Raw genomic sequence first — 22,244 nt, 5'->3', positions numbered from 1 at the left:
TTCTTTATGCTTCATGATGGATGGAGACTTTCCTACACATCTCCAAACTTCCTGTAAGTTCTTGACAAGGTGGACAATTTTAGTAGACTTATGCACTTTTTATATAAAATCTTCTCAACCATTTACTGTTCCAACAAACACCTGATCACAACACCTCCAAAAGAATACCTGACCCCCTTTTCCTGAGGATATCTGATGCCATGCCCCACCAATGGGTACATGTCCTGTGACAATATTGGCAGAGGTACTCTGACTATTCAAAAGGAATTTGTTTAGATCATATCTGCTTTTTTCTGATCTGATCCCAGCTTCATCATGCATTTCTACCACAATGGAGACTCTCTCCATCATGGCAAAATTCAAATTCTAGGCCTGAAACTTGACAGATTAATACATTATTGTATTGATTAAGCCCTATAACAGATGACTTTATAAATAGCCAAACTATCAAAAATGGAACAGATATTTTTAACAATAGTTTAAAAGTCTTTGGTAATTACTTTAATGTGAGATCAATTAAAATTAACAGGGGAGTTCAGCTTCCATGGAAATCTATACACAATTTCATTAACGGTCTCACAGATTAATAGAAACTGTGGATATTTGTTTGGAATTAGTGATGAATCTTTTTCAGATTTCTTACTGTTCAAAGAAGAGTTAACTTTGAAGAAACCCATTCAAATCATACTGGAAGCAGAAACAAAATAAAAAAGCTCTTAAAGATTATCAGGAGAGAAGAATGATCTGATCTCAGGAGAATAATATAACTTATTCACTTTTTAAATTAAGGAGACTCTTAAGAGACATGTGAGAAGTCAACTTGGTGAGTAAGACAAATATTAATTATTAAGAGTTAATGTCAGTATTGTGGAATGACAAAGCCTTGCAGGCACAGGCATGGCCCAGCCTTGACACTTCCAGAAGTTGTGCAGACTGTAGGACACAGTTTCAGAACATCAAAATCCAAATGCTTACTATTACAAAGAGGTTAATGCAGTTGGACTCTATCCTTTAGAAGATACCCACATTTGATGACACATCTCCATTAGAAACAATTCCAGATGTCTGTGTTCAGTCTGACATTAAGCTTGTTTACATCAATGAACATGATGTTATTTTAAGTTTGATACAGGGATGAGTGTTACTATCTTATCAGAACGTGGCTAAAGAAATAGATGTTACAGCCTGCAAAGTTTAAACAATATGACCCAGGCAGAATAATTCCAAAAATTAAGCTGTGTTACAAGTGACACTGCAATACAAATGAAGCAAGAATTCAAAATGGGCATGTGGTTTGCAATCAACATTTCTCATATTTGAAACTGCATGCACACCTTGGCTTCACATTCTTCTAGTAGCAGAGAATTTCAACTGGCTTCAAGAAAACAACTGGCTCAGAAATAAACTGTTAACAACAAAGCTAATACATTTTATTTGGCTTCCTTGACTCATGGCAGAATATAAATAGAAACACAATTTATTGAGATTACAAATGTTTGCATCAGAGAACTGGTTAAACTATCAACTGCAAGGAAGTTACAGAGTTGGTGGAAATATTTTTAATTCCTATCAGCACTAAACAACTTTTCAACCTCTGTCGCAATAGAATGGTCAATGCTGGTGACAAAGATAATGCTGAGTGAGCTGCAAACCTGCAATAACGTGACTGAGGGTGTAAAAATGTTTGAGTTCAGGAGAAAATCAAGGATACAGCATGAATTACTGCATCCAGCCTAATCAATAAAGTGAAACAAACATACATCAACTCAGCAGATTGAGAGCCAAGATTTCCTTGAACAAAATACAGATGAGCTGCACATGATTTCTTGGAATTCAAACCAGGATCTACAGGCACATAAGTTGCCTGATTTGAACATCCAGGTTAAAGCAAGGCATAAAAGGATATGCCTGTTCAAATAAAAAACAAAGTCACAACAAAAATTCTAGGATCCTACAAGAAAGAAAGTACTTGTGACAAGAGAATAGCTATATTCCATGATTCTCTTTCATGTGAGTAAAAGTAGATATTGTGGGGCTAGTACCTGAGTTAGCATAGAAAATGGCACCTGTAAAGTGAATTCCAGAGATTAAAGGTCCCCTAGATAATGTAATGGACCATCAGGAGATTTAATAGGAAAAACAGCCTCCAAAAAGGATATCCTAGAGATAAAAGACACTCCAGCAGAGAAATTATTCACTCAACCAATCATTGTCAAAAGTCCTCAATCCAAAGACAAAGCAAACTTTCAAGTAAGAGGAGAATGCATTCAGGAAGAGTTGTCCTGCATTTGTGAAGCAGATAGTTGGGAGATGGAGCAATGATTTTATAAGGCAGTTACATACACAAATGCATAAATGTTAACAACGGAGACAAAAATTGGTGTTGAGTGTTACAATATAATAGATCTGAAAAAGTTAATGTTGAAGTTATATTCACTCTACCCAGCTTGATGGTTTCAGATTATCTTAGAAAATTGGTTAGCCTTACACAAGGTGTGACATATGTGGTTCTTGATAGTTGCAATTCTGCTTAACCAGTTAATGTTAATAGTATCTGCTGCTACATTGCAAGAAACTATATCTTATTACAAATGAAAGTGCCTCTTCTTAAGTTGAATAATTGATTTTCGGAGTTTTGGTTTTGAAGTTAGTTGAAATCTTCTCATCTTGTTTACTTTTTGTGATGTGACTAGCAAGATCTTTCTTCTGTTATCCTGCTTCTTTTTAGCTTGGTTCAAGCAATCAAAGTGAAAGAGTCCTTTTGTCTGCAATGCAGGGGTGTCTAATGGTAGCACTTAAACTCAGGCCAATATACACAAGTGCCTCAGTTTAGTAGCATTAATAGACACAGCCCACAGTTGCAGTCAGTTTTTATTTGTTTTTTTGCATATTCCTGGAAGAGCAAAACTCAAGAAATGTCTATAAAATGGTTTCCTACTAAGAGGCAGAGACAATCAGCCCTTTATCTCTTCTTGCTATGTTTCTCTCTTATTTTGTCTCTCATTGACACCTAACAGATACAGGATGCTGTGGGTTCCACACAGAATGTTGCCAGGCAGTGACTAAATTTACATCCACAGACTTTTATGTTTGAACTAGTCCTCTTTAAAAAAAATGTTTTGGAAAAAGAAGTGAAAAATGTACATCATTTCTTGGGGTTATGATTCACTGTTGTGACAATGGAAACTTAGCAGAAATACTAGATCGTGGGATGACCAGTAGAAGTCAGAATCTGGGACCAATGCTTGGTGATCTCCTCCCTTCAATGCAATCTATTTGCTATTACTCCTCATCTACAGAATTTGTATCCTAAACACATGGATGACACCATGCATAGCGCAGATCTTCTGATTACTATTGGAACAGAATTGACTGACAGTAATCTTACTGAAGATTGCCCCCTTGCCTGACATTAACTTCACAGCCAGCTCTCCAAGCCTGAGCTATTCCAGACACTTCCATCATAGGAACACAGCAAGGAGGCTACTCAATACATGATCAGCAATGGAAGACCTTTTTGTCATTTTCCAGTAAGTGAAATGTTTAAGAGTTCCAAAACATCTTAGACAGCTACTGAGAGGAGGTATGAGTGTGAATTAAATGAAAGAGGGAATAATGTGGCATGTGGTTGGGTAAGGGTGTAGGGTGTCAGGTAGGAAGAAGAGAAGGATGGCTAGTGATGAGGGAAGTGGAAGAATGGCAGATATGTGGTTGAAGGGTTGTATCCCAGGTAGGAGAAATGATGTGAAGGTGCCGGTGTTGGACTGGGGTGTACAAAGTTGAAAATCATACAACACCAGGTTATGGTCCAATGGGTTAAATTGGAAGCACTAGCTTACGGAGCACTGCTCCTTCATCAGGTGGGCGAAAGTGTAGGTCATCATGTGGGTAAGGGAATACTGTGTCAGTTGGGTGAGGGAGCAGGGTGGCAGATTAATCAAGCGAAGAGGACACTATGTGGGTCAAGGATTAGAGTGGCAGATGAGTAACATGGCAGTTGAATGAGGGGTATGGCAGCTAATGGTTGATGGGTTAAGGTGAGTGATGGATGAGGGGGTACAAGTAGCATTAAGTGGGTGAGAGATGGATCAGATGTTGGCTGTGGGATGATATACCTTGGAAAGGTTAAACCTGCTCGGCAGTTCTCATGTAGTCCCAGTGATGGGATTTCCAAGAGGTCCCAATCTGCACTTTTCAGGATTTTTTTCAATTTCTGACTATCAAGAGATCAGAAGATCTGGGCCAATTTTCAATAAGAATGATTTTATTGATCAGTTAATAATATTGACATAAATATTGTAGTTGTGAATGAGCCATGTGCAAGATGATCTAATCTTTAAGAAGTGTTCTTCACTAACTAAGTAAAATATCAATCATTTGCTTTTTAACTACAGGAATTCTTTTCCACTTTCTTTTCAGGGTAGTGATGTGCCAATGGATCTTTGATGTTTTTTGAGAGACTGGTGTGGAGGGATGTGGAGGAATGCTGCTTTCTCCTTTTCGAGCGTTAGCCATCCTGTTTGCAATTATCTTTTTAGGCACACTTAAGACTACCAGTGTTAGAATTGCAGGTTCTTTTAACGATCAAACTAAACTGCTCCACACACCATTGAGAGCAATAGATATTCATTGGATATTGTATTTAAGAGCTGAGCTCTTGTTTAAAGAAGGGTGAGCATCACAGCAGGTGGAGTGCGTAATTTTTCCCCCTTTACCTCTATTTTGATATAGGCCTGTTCTCCTCTCCCTCAACTTTGGTGGTTTGCATCGATATGGCCAATCCAAACTATTCAATTGGAAAACATAGGTGATTTATTGGTGGTGGCAATGGTTAAAGATGAAATAAAACAATGTTGATTCAGTGATAGAAAGAAAATATAACATCCAGCTATGTGTAAGAGCTTTTGTGGAAAAAAAAGAGAGCTTTAGAGAAAGGTTGGCACTTAGGTAAGTAGAATGCCACATTTGCCCTTCCAGCTCCATTTTGATTTAGTCTACTCTTTCTCCTCCTTCTCACATGTCATGGTTTGTATTGCCTTTAACAGGCTTTGCATATAAATTGGAAACACAGATGATGCTAAACAAGGAAAGAAAAAGTAATGTGGCTGATTTGATGATGGAAAGAAAATAGTCAATTGTGCCTGAAAGCAGTTTTGGATTTATAAAAAAGAGAAAATAAGAAATAAGTGCAAAAGAGCTGAGTCCCCTATCCTCCCCTGTATTTATTATTGTTGTGCTGTTCCTGGTGGGTAACGCTTGGTAATTGTTCTTTTAATTAGCAACACTAGTTTGGTGGTAGAATGAAAGTCTCCCTGATGTGTGTAATATCATCTTTGAACAGGAAACATGCCATTGACTTCTCCTCTCTTTTGTGGTTTCATTTCTACCTGGATGTCCTTGAAGAGGGGGCACACAGTGTTCACTAGCACACTCAAAGTCCGTCAGAGAGAAGCAGGCGAAGCAGGTGTTGGAATGCATTATTTCTCGCCTCAAATTAAATCTCATTTGTCTTTTCCGGCCTTTCACTGTTTCTGTTATGGTTATGCTGCCTCTAGTGGACAGCACTTGTTATTCAGTAGTAGTTTAGCTGGTCATAAAGGTGATAGATGGTGGTTTGATTAAATGAAACTTGAGTGCTGAGTTCTGTGGCTACACTTGTACCTGACATTCTTAGAAAGGGAGCATATGTTGTCCACCAAAACCCTGGATGCAGTTAGGGAGAAGTGGGTGTCACAGGGGATGGAGTGCATTACTTTACCCTCTAACTCAATTTTTCCTTACCCTTCCCTTTAGTTATTGTTGCACACTCCCTGGTGGGATGAGCTTGTAATTCTTTAGTTTATTCAGTAACATGGAGTGATTTAGTGGTGGTCTATCAATGACCTGATGAAGAAGCATCATTCCAAAAGTTAGTGCTTCCAAATAAACCTGTTGGACTATAACCTGGTGGTGTGTGATTTTTAATTTTATCAAAAAAAAGAGTTGAGTTCTGCACCACCAACTCCATTTTAATATAACCCGCTCCTTCTCTTCCCACCCTTCGTATTTCTGTTGTTGTTGCTCAATGCCCATTGGGCAGTGCTTACAAAGTGTTAGTTTATGTTATGACATGGGTGAATTGGTGGTCGTTTAATTAAACCAAATATAATTCTGATAGGTGGACCTTATGTGTGCAGGGGTGCCTCATTTCTTTCTCAAACACTTCTGATTTAGCACTGCACAAGACCACAAGAACTTTCAGAGTTGTGAACACAGCCCAGTCCATCATTAAAACTAGGCTTCCTTCTATTGAGTCCAACTATACTTCCTGCTGCCTCAGGAAAGTAACCAACATAATTAAAGACTAGTCACACCCCTGGTTATACTCTATTTCATGGTCTTTCATTGGGCAGGAGATGCAAAGGTTTGAAAACATTTACTAACAGATTCAAGAGCAACTTCTTCTCCATTGTTACCAGACTTATGAATGGACCTCTTATATTAGAGTTGATCTTTGTCTGCACCTTCTCTGTAGCTGTAACAGTACATTCTGCATTCTGTTCTATTAGCCTGATGTAAGGTAAGATTTACTGGATAGCGTGCAAAACAATGTTTTTCACTGTATCTCAGCTCATGTGACAATAATAAATCAAATAAATCAAATCAAATTTAAATCTCACTTCTGACTCTGTGGCTATAAGTTCATCATTTAATTTTAAAATGTTGGAAGAGGACATATCAATTGTTTTGAAATTTCTGCAGCAAAGCTTCAAATTTCACAGCTTTTGGAGGAAAGGAAGCCTTAGAAAATGTAACCTACATGTTATTACCATGGCAACAATATCTCAATACAAGGAAACATTTACTTTTACAAGCATCAGTTTATAGCATAACAGTTAAAAGCATTTGGTTATTTTAAAAGAAAACTTGCAAATTGCCATTTCCCTGAGATCCCTTTTCAGGAACAAATGTAGAATACACAGTATATGATTTTCAACATGGTTTATTCATTGGATACAAAAACACTTCATCGCGATTAACCATAGGGAGCATCTGTTTCACTGTCCTCCTGCCAGATGCTTGGAATGTCATTGGATTTTCAAAAAAAAACTATAGGGCCTCCTTTTTTACTCACAAACTGCATTTCCACCTTTCAAGTATAGAATTTTTTTCCCCCCAAGTTAGCTGTTTTCCACAGGATAGTTAGACAGTTTGTTTGAATGACAGGTTCCCTTTAAAATTGCCAGCTGATTACATCTGAATGAGTCACGAAAACAGGGGCTACAACAAACTAATCAGAACTGTCAAGTTTGTTCATTCTATCAATCAAGACCAAGGAAGTAAGACTTGCAATACTCAATGACTTAAAAGAGAAATACACCTTCAAAATATATCTGCAAGGTATATAATGACACTTTTACAAATCCTTTATTGATGCCAATTTTATTGCCTCTGGGCCTATTTGTTTATTTGTTGATGGATGCGACCACTGCTGCATGGACCAACATTTCTTGCAAATCCTTAGTTGCTCATGAGCTGCCTTGAATTGTTGCAGTTATAGAGGCCCTAGAGATGTCCAACAAACATAGAACAATACAGCACAGAACAGGCCCTTCAGCCCACGATGTTGTGCCGAACTTCTATCCTAGATTAAGCACCCATCCATGTACCTATCCAAATGCCGCTTAAAGGTCGCCAATGAATCTGACTCTACCACTCCCTCGGGCAGCGCATTCCATGCCCCCACCACTCTCTGGGTAAACAACCCACCCCTGACATCTCCCCTATACCTTCCACCCTTCACCTTAAATTTATGTCCCCTTGTAACACTCTGTTGTACCCGGGGAAAAAGTTTCTGACTGTCTACTCTATCTATTCCTCTGATCATCTTATAAACCTCTATCAAGTCACCCCTCATCCTTCGCCGTTCCAATGAGAAAAGGCCGAGAACTCTCAACCTATCCTCGTACGACCTACTCTCCATTCCAGGCAACATCCTGGTAAATCTTCTCTGCACCCTCTCCAAAGCTTCCACATCTTTCCTAAAGTGAGGAAAGACTTATTAATGACTTAGATGAGGGAGTCGAAGGGTGGGTCAGTAAATTTGCAGATGATACAAAGATAGGTGGAGTTGTGGACAGTGAGGAGGGCTGTTGTCGGCTGCAGAGGGACTTAGATATGATGCAGAGCTGGGCTGAGGAGTGGCAGATGGAGTTCAACCCTGCCAAGTGTGAGGTTGTCCATTTTGGAAGAACAAATAAGAATGCGGAATACAGGGTTAATGGTAGGGTTCTTGGTCAGGTGGAGGAACAGAGGGATCTTGGGGTCTATGTACATAGATCTTTGAAGGTTGCCACTCAGGTGGATAGAGTTTGTAAGAAGGCCTATGGAGTATTATCGTTCATTAGCAGAGGGATTGAATTCAAGAGTCGTGAGGTGATGTTGCAGCTGTACAGACTCTTTGGTCCAACTCATCCATGCCGACCAGATATCCAAACTTAATCTAGTCCCATTTGCCAGCACTTTAAACTCTTCCTATTCATATATCCATCCAGATGCCTTTTAAATGTTGTAATTGTACCAGCCTCCACCACCTCCTCTGGCAGCTCCATTCCATACATGCACCAGCCTCTGCATGAAAAAGTTGCCCCTTACGTCCCTTTTAAATCATTCAGTTCTCCAGGTGAAGCTATCACAGTGCTATTAGGGAGGGAGATTCAGGATTTTGACCCAGTGATGGTGAAGGAATGGTGATATATTTCCAAGTCAGGATGATGTATGGCTTAGAGGGGAATTTGCAGGTGGTGGTATTGTCACACTTTGCTATTCCAGTTCTTCTAGATGGTAGAGCTCATAGAAGCAACTATCAGAGAAGACTTTGGTGAGTTACTGTGGTGTATTTTGTAGCTGGTACTTACTGTTATCACTGTGTGATAATGGTTAGTAAAGGAAATGTTGAATATGCCAGATGGAATACCATTTCAGCTTTGTAATTTTTCTTGGTTTGTTATAGATGCATTCATCTCAGCAAGTGGACAGCATTCCATTACACCTCAGACTTGTATCTTATAGATGGTGGACAGATATTAGGGAGACATGAGGTGAGTTACTTGCTAAGGAGTTCCTCACTTCTAACCTGTTTTTCATGGACACTACATAGCTGATCCAGTTCAGTTTCTGGTCAATGATAAACCCAGGATGTTTGTAGTTGTGGATTCAGAGCTGTTATTACCATTGATTGTCAATGGTAAATTCTGCCTCAGTTGAGATGCTCATTGTTTTAACTCATAAATAGCAAGTAACATTCGCATCACTCATCAGCCCAAGCCTTGATGTTTTCCAGGTCTTACTGCATTTGGTCATGGACTACTTCAATATCTGAAAAGCTGCAAAGGATGTGCAATCATCAGTGAACATCTCCACTTCTGATCCAATGATGGAAGGAAGGCCATAGGCCAAAGGAGCTGAAAATAATTGGATCTAGGACATAACTCTGAGGAAATTCTACAGTGATGACTTCAGCTGATTAATCTCCGACATTCACAAGAGATCTGGATCATGCCCTAAACACTTCTGACTGGGGATGGATGCAAATGCTTCTGGCTTGTTTTTTGCCCCGATGTGTTAGCGTTGCCCTCACATCTGTCCCTGATTGTCGAGGATGGAGGTATTTGTGGAGTATCTTTCTCCAGTAATTGTTTAATTGTTCACCATCATTCATAGATGTGGTGTGGCAGGATTGCAGGGCTTATGTCTGATCTGTTAGATGTGGGATTGATTAGCCCTGCCTATTGAATGCTGCTCCAGTTGTTTGGCATGCAAGTAGTCCTGTGCTGTAGCTTCTCCAGACTGATACATACTTTTCAGTTTTGGTTAGTGTTTTTAGCATGTCCTCCTTTACTCATTGAACCATGATTGATTCCCCCACTAGGTACTAGGTTGTGGTTGAATGTGAATCTGCTGCTGATGACGACTTACAGTACCTTATGGATGTCTGCTTTTGAGTTGTTAGATCTGTTCAAAATCTATCCTATTTAATATCCCATTTGTTCATTGCATGAAGGCCTTGGTGAACTAATAATGCCAAGTGTCATTCGCTTGTATTGTGTATAAAAGGATATTACCACTACCACAAAATTAATGGTATTCTGAATTACTATCTTGGAATCCTCTCAATCTTCTTTACTTCATGCCATGATGTATAGTCACTAGTAAATGCTTGGACAACTTAAAAGTGCAATGTTGACCCTTTTCTAGTTGCATAGCAGCAATCAGTAACTCATGAGTACCAGGTATAGCACTACAGTTCATTGTAAAATCTGAAAGGACAAAGCTATCATCTCCCAATCAGAACATACACCATAATGCATCAAAAGGCAATTCCATCAGTTGGAGGTGAGGAGATTCAGCATCAGTTGCATTCTGTTCTACTTTCAAATCATGGGAGAAACTGCAGAACCATGCTTATATATTCTGAGCATATTGACTTTGATTGCAATGTCCACACTGCTATTAAATAAAATCACTAACCCAGACTGAGAACGTGACTTGGATTTTTTTTTCTATTCTGCAAACTGGAGCTCTTCATAAAATAAATCCATTAAACATTGCTGAAAAAAGACACATATTATGTTGAAGTCTTTTGTTTTGTATACACCTGAACAATTTGCAAGAACTACCAATAATAATGAAAACAACATTTTTTTCTGTGTGAGAACAGACTGTTGATTGTTTGACATGTGGGCTATGGTTATAGAGGTATTGTCATTGAGACTGCAACACTTCATGATGACCAACATTTAATTAGCAAACATATTTTAAATTTTGAAACAAGCAGGTTAACTCTGGTCAGGGCATTACACTGAGAAATAAACCAGAAATTTTATAACCAATTAATTAAATCTAGTAACCTCAGATAAGATTTGTCCTACTAAAATTTTTGTAAGACTAACCTTATTTTCAATCTAATTTTTGCTTTTCTTCTATTTTAAAAAAATGCATCTTTTTTTTTGCCTGAGGTGCAAACTGAATATTCATTGTCTGAGGTTGGTTCTTTTAACAAAATGAATTGCTCAATGTAGTCCAATTGAAATTAAACAGAGCAAGTAGTGGTTATAACTTTAATGCTATTATTTAGGGAGGTGGTGGTTTGGTTCTGTTAATGTTGCTGGACCAAGAATCCAGAAATACAGGAAAATGCACTGGGAATGTGGGATCAAATCTCATTCTGAGGGCTGATGGAATTTAAATTCAATAAATTCTCTTAAGCAAAAGTTAGTTTCATGGTTACCATTACTGAAGCTATCGTGAATTGTCATAAAAACCCATCTGGTTTACTCAGGCCCTATAGGGAAGTAAGGTTGGTCTTAACTCAGTGCGCCCTCATTGTGACACGACCCACACAACATGCTTAATTCTTAACTGTCTTCGAAAATGGCCTGGCAAGCCACTCAATTGAAGGGCAATGCTGATGGGCAGCAAATTTAGGTTCTGCCTGTGATATCTCAACCCATCAAAGAATAAAAAGAAACTATTTTTCAAATCTACAGTAAAACAAAAGCACAATAATTTCTTTTCCATTTTTGAATTTTTTGTGGGCAGGGTGTTAAACTGTACATCAATCTGACCCTTCAAATGGATTTAGTAAAAACCAAGGCTCTATTTACAGTCATAGATTCTTGGAGATGTACGGCACAGCCACAGATCCCTCAATTCAATTCATCCTGCCGAACAGATATCTTAACTTAATCTAGTTCCATTTGCCAGCATTTGGCCCATATCCCTCTAAACCCATCCTATTCATAAACACATCCAGATGTCTTTTAATATTGTAATTGTATCACTCTCCACTACTTCCTCTGGCAGCTCATTCCATACATGCACCACCTTTTGCATTAAAAGATTGCCCCTTAGGTCCCTTTTATACCTTTTCCCTCTCACCTTAAACCTATGCCCTCTAGCTTTGGACTCCCTCACCCCAGGAAAAGGACCTGGTCTATTTACCCTATCCATGCCCCTGGTGACCTCTATTAAGTCACTTCTCAGCCTCCAACACTGCAGGGAAAATAGCCCCATCTTAGTCAGCCTCTCTCTATAGCTCAAACCCTCCAAGTCGAAAAGTGTGGTGCTGGAAAAGCACTGCAGGTCAGGCAGCATCTGAGGAGCAGGTGAGTCAATGATTTGGGCATAACCCCTTCATCAGGAATGTTTCATTACTGATGAAGGGCTCATGCCGGAAACATCGAGTTTCCTGCTCCTCAGATGCTGCCTGACCTACTGTGCTTTTCCAGCACTACACTTTTCAACTCTGATCTCCAGCATTTGCAGTTCTCAAATCCTCCAACCTTGGCAATATCCTTGTAATTCTAATCAAATCCTCCAGTCCTGGCAGTAGCACATAAATCTTTTCTGAACCCTTTCAAGTTTCACAACATCCTTCCTACTGCAGGAACATCAGAATTGCACACAGTATTCCAAAAGTAGCCTAACCAATGTCCTGCACAGTCACAACTTGACCTCCCAACTCCTATACTCAGTGCGCTGACCAATAAAGGAAAGCATACCAAATGCCTTCTTCACTATCTTCCCTTCAACTCTACTTTCAAGGAAATATGAACCTGCACTCCAAGGTCTTTTTGTTCAGAAACACTTCCTAGGACCGTACCATCAAGTGTACAAGTCTTACCCTGATTTGCCTTTCCAAGCTAAAGCACCTCACATTTATCTAAAATGAACTCCATCTGCCATTCCTCAGCCTATTGGACAATCTGATCAAAATCCCATTGTACTCTGAGGTAATCTTCTTTACTGTCCACTACACCTCCAATTTTGGTGTCATCTTCAAACTTACTAACTGTACCTCTTATGTTCACATCCAAATCATTTACGTACTTGACAAAAAGCAGTGGACCCAGCATCAATTCTTGTAGCACACCACTAATCACAGGCCTCCAGTCTGAAAAGCAACTCTCCACCACCACCCTCTGTCTTCTACCTTCGAGCCAGTACTGTCTCCTAATAGCTAGTTCTTCTTGTATTCCATGTGACCTAATCTTTCTAACCAACCTACCATGAGGAACCTTGTCGAATGCCTTACTGAAGTCCATATAAATCATGTCCACCAGTCTGCCCTCATCAAGCCTCTTCATTACTTCTTCAAAAAGCTCAATCAAGTTTGTGAGACATGATTTTCCACACACAAAGCCATGTTGGCTATCCCTAATCAGTCCTTGCCTTTCCAAATACATTTAAATCCCGTCCCTCAGGATTCCTTCCAACAAGTTGCCCATTACCGTTGCCAGGGTCCCTGGCTTTTCCTTACCACCTTTCTCAAATAGTGGCATGACGTTGGATAACCTCCAGTTTTCTGGCACCTCACCTATCGATGATACAAATATCTTAGCAATGGCCTAGCAATCACTTCCCTCGCTTCCCTCAGAGTTCTAGAATACATCTGATGAGGTCTTGAGGATTTATCCACCTTAATGCATTTTAAGATATCCAGCACCTCCTCCTCTGTAATATGGACATTTTTCAAGATGTTGCTAATTATATTCCCACATTCCCTAATCTCCATATCCTTCTTTACGTAAATTCAAAATACTCGTTTAGCATCTCCCCCATCTCCTGCAGTTCCACATGTAGGAAGCCTTGCTGATCATTAAGAGGCATTATTCTCTCCTCAGTGACCCATTTGTACTTAATGTATTTGTAGAATCCCCTTGGGTTCTCCTTAACCCTATTTGCCAAAGCTACCTTATGTCCCCTTCTTGCACTCCTGATTTCCTTCTTAAGTATACTCCTACTGCCTTTATACTCTTCTAGAGAGTCACTTGATCTCTGCTGTCTATACCTGACATGTGCTTCCTTCTTTATCTTGACCGAAATTTCAGGTTCTGCAGTCATCCAGCATTCCCTCCAACTACCAGCGTTGCCTTTCACGCTAACAGGAACATACTGTCTCTAGACTCTCATTATCTCATTTCTGAAAGCTTCCCATTTTCCAGCTGTCCCTTTACCTACAAACATCTGTACCCAATCAACTTTTGAAAGTTCTTGTTATTTTGAAGAAGACTATGGATTCGCTCCCAGGTATCTAAGTTAATTTTGATTCCTTGATCAGCATCATTGAGCATACTATCTCATATAAACATTGTAATTTTTATTTTTAATTGTGGATTATTTTGGGAAAAGGGCTATCTTAGTAATCAAGTACTGTGGAAAAGGATTACTGCTCTTCTTAAAAGTAAGTTATCTGACACTCATTGTAAATGTTGTCTATGCTGCTGCTTGTTCAAGCAGTGAAGGTGGACTGTAGATGGGCTGGAGTTTGGGGATGTGTACAAAGAGATAATTGGCCAGCAACAAATGTGAAATGATGACAGTTGTCTATGACAAAGGCCTTCTGTCTGCCAACAATTATGCCACTGACTTCCACGTAGCTGAACAAATTACAGGCGAGAATGTTCAAAAAGCATTGAACCTCTTGAAAGGAAGGTGCTGTCTTTTTCTCTGCTGTCAAAACCATCTCAAGTCTGAAGAAAGATAGTTTATTTCCCATCATCAGGCTGTGGCTTTTAACCAATGAGCCGACATCACCAAGTGTGAACCGGCTTTGCTGCACCTCCTGCAAGCAAGTGAAATACCTAAAGAAGGAAAATCAAAAGCAGCAAAGCTTGAAAGGGCAAAAAGGATCAACTCAGTGAAGAAGGGGCACCTGGACTTGAAACATTGACTCTACTTTCTCTCCACAATGTGCTGCCAGACCCACTGAGTTCCTCCAGCAATTTCAGTTTTTTGGATTATGAAAGGGTCTGAAGAATGCTGAGTATTTCTACCAATTCTCCAGGATGTAGGAGAGATCTTGCATTAACTCAACAAAGTGATTTGCCCAGTTACCTCTCCAACTTCTTATTCTTAAGGCAGAATCAGGCGAAATTCTGATCATTGCATTAGCAGATACAGACTCTCTCTACATCACAATATTAAGCAGAGAAAAGGTTTCAAAATTAATGTTCATGACTTGCTGCACCCACAGGGACTGATTAAAAGCAAAGTATGATGAGCTATGTGCTAGATTTATTGTACCTTCCCTGCACACTTGGTAAATGAGCTTGCAACAAGACTGAATCAAAATGCTCTTCTCAGCATTCTGTTCCTGCAAGATGGGAGTTTTGATGATCTAATCAGATTCCTTGAGGGATATGATCTCTCAGTACAAAAACTGTGCACAATTCAGCAACAATTGATATTGTATTCAAAGGAGCAGTAGAAACATTTCTGGCCTTAAATGCAGATGGTTCTGCTATAACACATGTTTCCTCAATGCAAACTCATTGTAACGTGATTGACGAATTGGGGGCACTATTTGTAAAGGTTAGATTACGTTAGATTCCCTACAGTGTGGAAATAGGCCCTTCAGCCCAACAAGTCCACACCGGCCCTCCAAAGAGCAACCCACCCCCCCTCTTTCGTAAAGTGCAAACTTTTAAAACGTGTGTCAGCTGTAACCCGATTACATCACCAATACTTTAAGTGGTGTTTCCAAGGCATGATTTTTCTATAACTTGGCGTTACACAAGAATGCAATCATCGTGTTACAGAAAAACTGACTATAGGTCAATGTCCTAGTAAATCAATTACTGCAACATAATATCAAAATGTGGACGAATGCAAGTGGTAAGAAAAATGATATGATGCCCTGCTAGAGTTTTAAAGCACTTAAAGGAAGGAATGAGGAAAGTACAAAAGATTTCACACTTTTGAGGGAATATGGAAGAATATGTTACAAAATAGATGGTGCAATACAATAGATGAAACAACAAGAATATTTCTACAAAATGACATTTCTCTAAGGAGGAAAAATACATAAAACTATGCCTTTAGCGATCAAGGGTAGAAGACAATTAGGTATTACATTAGACGATAAGATGGAGGAGCAGTAATAGGCTATTGATCCCATCGAGATCATTCAATGAGATCATATCCAATCTGATAGTCCTCAAATCCACTTTCCTGCCTTCCCCCCATAGCTCTTGAATGCCTTACTAATTAAAACCCTGTCTATCTCATTAATATACTTAATGACCCAACCTCTATTGCCCACTGCAGTAAAGAATTTCATGGATTCATTAACCTCTGAGAGAAAAAAGTCCTTTATCACTGTCTTCAATTAGTGACAGTCTGCTCTGAGATTATACTCTCTGGCTCCAAATTCTCCCACAAAGAGAAACAACCTCAATGCTTCTACCCTATCTAACCACTTAAGAATCTTATTCATTTCCATCAGGTCACCTCTCGTCCCTTGATATGCCATGGTTACATAGTTATGTTTGCAGATGAATCAAAAAAATAAAGAAAGCCAAGAATTGAGAAGGTTAAACAGAATAGGTGGGAAGAGATTGAAAGCTATTGAGGTGGGAATAGACAGGTGATTTGAAAACAAAACTCTGGATACAGCAACAGTATCAAATACTCATGTTGGAGATAAGAATTTACAGGTGTCTCATTCAGTTATCTTCCAATGCTAGGTGTTAAGAGGTAGTTTTCCTGGGTTGGGAACCTTTGAACTAGGGGACACAGCACCAGAATGAAAGTACATTAAGGACAAACTTTAAATAATTGAAAATATTCAAGGCTGAAGTTGATAGACTACAATCTTCTCAGAAATCAAAAGATTGAGGTCAAAATCAATTACTCCTCCTTGTTCCTCACCCCCAGGAATGAGCAGGAAGCTGCAGCATGGGGACCCAACTTCTTTCTTACTTCCGGTATATAAGCTCAGAATGATGGGTGGACTTCCTGCCTGGAACCCAATTAAAACGCTGAAGTACCCATCACTGCTGATATTCAGCCAATAGGTTTGCCAGAGATAAAGAGCACTGGAGAGGGCGCCCTTGCTGAAAGCCAGTCGCCTCCTGTTGTTGGTAAAACCCACTCTCCCCAACAGCCAGTTACCCTCATTCTCGTCACAAGCTCTACCTAAGGATACCTTGTCAACTCAAACTGTGGGACAAGATTTAGACCAAACCTATGGACCTATGATGTAGGAGCAGAATTAGCTCTCTAAGCCCCTGAGCCTGCTCTACCATTCAATAAATTCATGGTTGATCTGTTTGTGTTTTGAATTCTACACTCGATCTCAATCACCTATCTCAATCACCTATTTCAATAGCCTTTTAATCCCTTGCCTAACAAGAACCTCGGCCTTAAAAATATTCAATAGCTTCAACTTTCATAATTTTCTGTGGCAACAGGTTTCAAAGTTGCACAACTCTCTGAGAGAAAAAAAATCTCTCCGCCACTGCCTTAAAAGGTCAACCACTATTTTAAAATGGTGCCTCTTAGTTTTGGACTGACCCAAAAGAGGGAACACCTTTTGGACATCTATCTTGTCGAGATCATAGGATCTTATATGCTTCAATTATGTCACCCCCTCATTCTAAACTCCAGTGGAAACAACCTCAGCCTGTCTAATGCTTCCGCAGAACAGAGTCATTCTCGGTATCAATCTAATAAATCCCCTCAAAACCACATCCAATGCATTTAAATTATTCATGAAATAGAGAGACAAAAACTGCACAGAATATTCAAGATATAGTGTCACCAATGCCATGTATAATTGAAAGATAACATCCTTACTCTTATACTCAATTTCTGCTGTAAAATTGATGTAGTCACAAACTTACTTTTTTATGGTTCATGTACTAGAACACCTAGCACCTCAGAATTCTATAGTTGTTCTCCATTTAACTAACACTCTGGGCTGTGTCTTACATTTCAGTATCGATTTTGCCGAATTCCACAGAGAGTTTCTCTCCACGAGGGCTTGTGAATTATCACCCAAATTCACTATATACTTTGGTTACATGGTGCCCCTCATGACTGATAGGAGCTGGATTTTACCACTGTTTGGATATCCAGAAACAATACTGGTGTCCCTTGTGCTGACACCATCTTTAAAATGCCATTGCACACACACATCAGTGTTGACATTCCAAAGCTTCCCTGTGTAGTTGCAGACACAAGCAGAGAGCAGAGTAGATAAAAGGAAATTCACAAAAACGCTCCAATCTTATCTTCATGGACACTGAATAATCTGTCTTAACAAAGGACTCAGTTTTATCACCTCACCTTAATTAATCATGTGCTTGGTATAATGTTAAACTTTTCTTCTGTTGCCTTCAGGTCCGATTCTACTTCTTTGGTTGGAAGCTTTTGCACACACAGTGGAACCCATTTTGTCACTTACCAATATCTACTCTATTCCTGAACTCCTCTCTCAGGCCTTTTACATGCATTTAATCCTTTTTTTGAGAACTCCCAATGTAACACCAGCAATCTCCATTTCTCAGCTCCCCCCCACTCACTGTAGCATGTCTCATTCTAAACATGCTACGTTCTGTTCTCTCAGGTGTTTGAGATACTGGTGCTGTTCTCTCTCCCTGGCATTGTCATCAAACTCACTAATGGGAAGTGCTGTTATTGCTGGGAGAGCTGACCTCAACTTAGCTGGTGCTGAACGCCAACTCTCTGACATCATTATCAACCTTCTCTGGACCAGCACCCCACTATGAATATCAAGTCATCACTTCCAGAACAGTATTGACTTTGTATTCTTTTGTTACTTTCCCTTTATGGCTTCCAAGATCCTTGAACAGAACTGCCCTGGTAGACCTATCAACTCAGGACAGTAGGCCCACCCTCTGGCCTCAGGGAAAATCACAGGTCAATGAACATTTCCTACCTACTAGTGTTTCAGACCCCCAATTGATTTTAATGGTGAGGTCCTGAAGCCAAGCAAATATTTTGCCCCCAGATGACAAATGAAAGGTGAACATGCTTAACTCTGTTTTTATTTTTCTTGTATTGTGAAATTACTCAGATAACACATGATCATCTCAATATGACCGTCTTTATATTTTCTGGACTAGAATCAGAGAAGAAGCTACTTTCATTTGTATAAATTGAACTTAAAGGCATGAACAATGGGACAAAGTACGTAACCCATCCAGGAGAGTTAAGAAACAGCAGAACCACCTTCAGCCTGAGGATGGGATTCTTCCTGTTCAGTAGCACAAATTGGGAGTTAACAAATTGGAAATGAGAATCAGTTTGGAAACACGGCAGTCGATTCAAAATTGCCCGTTCTGGTTCAGTAATTTCACCCCACTAGTTTATAATTTTCAACCTTGCTAACCTTTCCAACCATACAATGAAGAAAAGGGTTAACTGTTTTGGCTTCATAAAACCTGCATACCCTGTCAGTATGTACTTGAACACTTATTGTACTCTCAGAAACAAGATCCAGAAGCTCCTGAAACTGAGAGCATTCTGCTTTTCATTTTTCTTAAGTGACTGAAATTGTTGAATTGGCAAGCTGACCCACAGTTAATAACTCACCAACATTTCAGTTACTGTTTCTGATTGCTACAATTTCAACAGTGAAGGTCAATTTAAATTACAATTCTGTTAAAGAAACTTATTTTTCAATACCGTAAACAGCTTGTTTCGTTCTTTCAATCTCAACAAAATAAATTAAACAATCTAAGCCAGATAAATTGCTCACACAAGTTAAAAATTGAAACCTTGTTTCCTTGAGAATAATATTTCTTTATTTACTTCTTCATTCATGATGTTACTCAGCTGCATAGATTAGTAGTGAATTTATTTTTGAATTTGCTCCAAATTTGATTTGGAAAACATTGTTCAATTTCAGAGCTAATTTGCAGGAATATTTTGAAAAATTATGAGCTTACATGTCTTTATTTTATTTTTAAAGAAACAGGTTGAATGAAGAAAAACAGGAAAATAAAATAAATGTTTTGGAAAGGAAAGTAACTCCAGACCAGTTATGATGCTAGTCACTGCCAACATTGTGTGATGCCAAGAATGTGTGTGACTAACTGTTATGTACTAGGCCAGACCCCGTCAAAACATTTCAAGAAAGTAGCCCAGACCTTAACTTTGCTAATTGTTTTCATCAGGTGCAACACTGATATTCCAGGAGGGATGTAGCAGGTCAAACCACTTAGTTTTAAATAAAACAGAATTTATTTGCAAGATTACCAAATAAAACACAAACAAAAGAGAACAGAGTAAGAATAATTTAACCTACCCGAAAACTTGGCAGATCATCCCAACTTATTGATGCTGTCCCAAATAATTGCAAGAATCCCCATAAACACCCCTTGGCACAAAAAGGTAAAATCAATGGAGAAATGTCAGAGAGAGAGAGAATCGGCATGGACCTGCTTCTTTGGGTCCAACAGCTTTTCAACTGCCTGACTGCTTTCAGTGAATACCCAGACAGCCAAAAACCAAATCAAACCAGAAAACCTTTTCCTTGAGGAAGTATCTGTTAGCTATAATCAAATTGGCCCTAGAACCCATCCAAGCCCAGACTTTTTGGAACCTGTGTCTTTTACAACCCCCTGAAAAAGAAACCAAAGACATTTGTGCGCAATTCTGGTCTCCCTCCTATAGGAAGGATGTTGTGAAACTTGAAAGGGTTCAGAAAAGATTGGGTTGGAGGATTTGAGCTATAAAGAGAGGCTGAATAGGTTGAGGCTGCTTTCCCTGGAGCCAGGGGTGACCTTAATGGTTTATAAAATCATAAAAAAATTATAAAATCCCAATTCCTTCGTCTCCACCGCATCTGTTCCCAGGAGGACCAGTTCCAATACCATACAACCCAGATGGCCTCCTTCTTCAAAGACCGCAATTTCCCCCCGGACGTGATCGACGATGCTCTCCACCGCATCTCCTCCACTTCCTGCTCCTCCGCCCTTGAGTCCCACCCCTCCAATCACCACCAGGACAGAACCCCACTGGTCCTCACCTACCACCCCACCAACCTCCTTATACATCGTATCATCTGTCGTCATTTCCGCCACCTCCAAACAGACCCCACCACCAGGGATATATTTCCCTCCCCTCCCCTATCAGCGTTCTGAAAAGACCACTCCCTCCGTGACTCCCTTGTCAGGTCCACGCCCCCCACCAACCCAACCTCCACTCCTGGCACCTTCCCCTGCAACCGCAAGAAATGCAAAACTTGCGCCCACACCTCCCCCCTTACTTCCCTCCAAGACCCCAAGGGATCCTTCCATATCCGCCACAAATTCACCTGCACCTCCACACACATCATTTACTGCAACCGCTGCACCCGATATGGCCTCCTCTATATTGGGGAGACAGGCCGCCTACTTGCGGAACGTTTCAGAGAACACCTCTGGGACACCCGGGCGTGTCAGCAGTATGCAGGTGTTTGTGTGGGTGGACGTGGTGTCAACGACAGCAGAAGATGGTGCAGAAGTCGCAGAACACGTGACGTCAGCGATAATGTGAGGGGCAGAAGTGATGTCACGCGTGGTGCACATGAAATCATTAGGGGCGGAAGTGGCTGCGGAAGCAGCCACAATGTGGGGCGGAAGTGATATAATCGATCGCCATGGGGATAGTGGCTGTACTGGCCTTGTGGCTAATGGTGGCCAAGCAGGGGGAAAGCCGGGGGAACCTTCTGGAATATTTGAGGAATGCAGGTTATGGAGGTGTGTATATTAAAGTTTGCTTTACTTACAGTTTTTGATGTTTGAGATGGTGTAGAAATACTGTTTGTTGAGAGTATGAATTCTTCTTAAGATACAGTACAGAAAGGGTCCTTTGCAGTTCTGAAAGTGTGTGGCCCTCAGTTGAGGCATAGCTGACTGTAGAGAGGTTAGGTGGTAGTGCATGGCTGCAAGTGTGGAGCGGAGGATCCTGAAGGAGAACCATTGCTGGTGGTTTTGAATTTGTAGTCTGTACTGGTTGTCCTGTTCGGATCCAAACCTTGTTGGTTTGAATGTAATCCGAAGTCCATGTGGGATCAATTGGTTGCAGAGGCAAGCACTGAGGAAATAGATGTGGCTGTGGTAGCGAGTCTGTTTCAGGACATGGTTGAAGAGCTTCAAGGCAGAGGAGATGACTTGGGGGTTGCAGTGAGAAAGAGACTCACTGAGATCTTTGTAGAGAGAGGAGAACTTCTTCAAGGTAGGCATCCTTACAAGAGGATTTGCAGTAAGGTTAAAATCAACTAGGTGGAAGTGAGGATTGCAGATGCTGGAAATCAGAGTCAAGATTAGAGTGATGCTAGGAGAAGCACGGCAGGTCAGGCAGCATCCGAGGAGCAGGAAATTCGACGTTTCGGGCAAAAGCCCTTCATCAGGAATAGACAAGATGTTTTCTCTGGGTTGGGGGAGTCCAGAACTAAGGCCATAGGTTTCGGG

Source organism: Chiloscyllium punctatum, chromosome 20 (assembly GCF_047496795.1).
Source record: "Chiloscyllium punctatum isolate Juve2018m chromosome 20, sChiPun1.3, whole genome shotgun sequence".
Lineage (NCBI taxonomy): Eukaryota > Metazoa > Chordata > Chondrichthyes > Orectolobiformes > Hemiscylliidae > Chiloscyllium > Chiloscyllium punctatum.
This window is presented reverse-complemented; position numbering follows the sequence as displayed.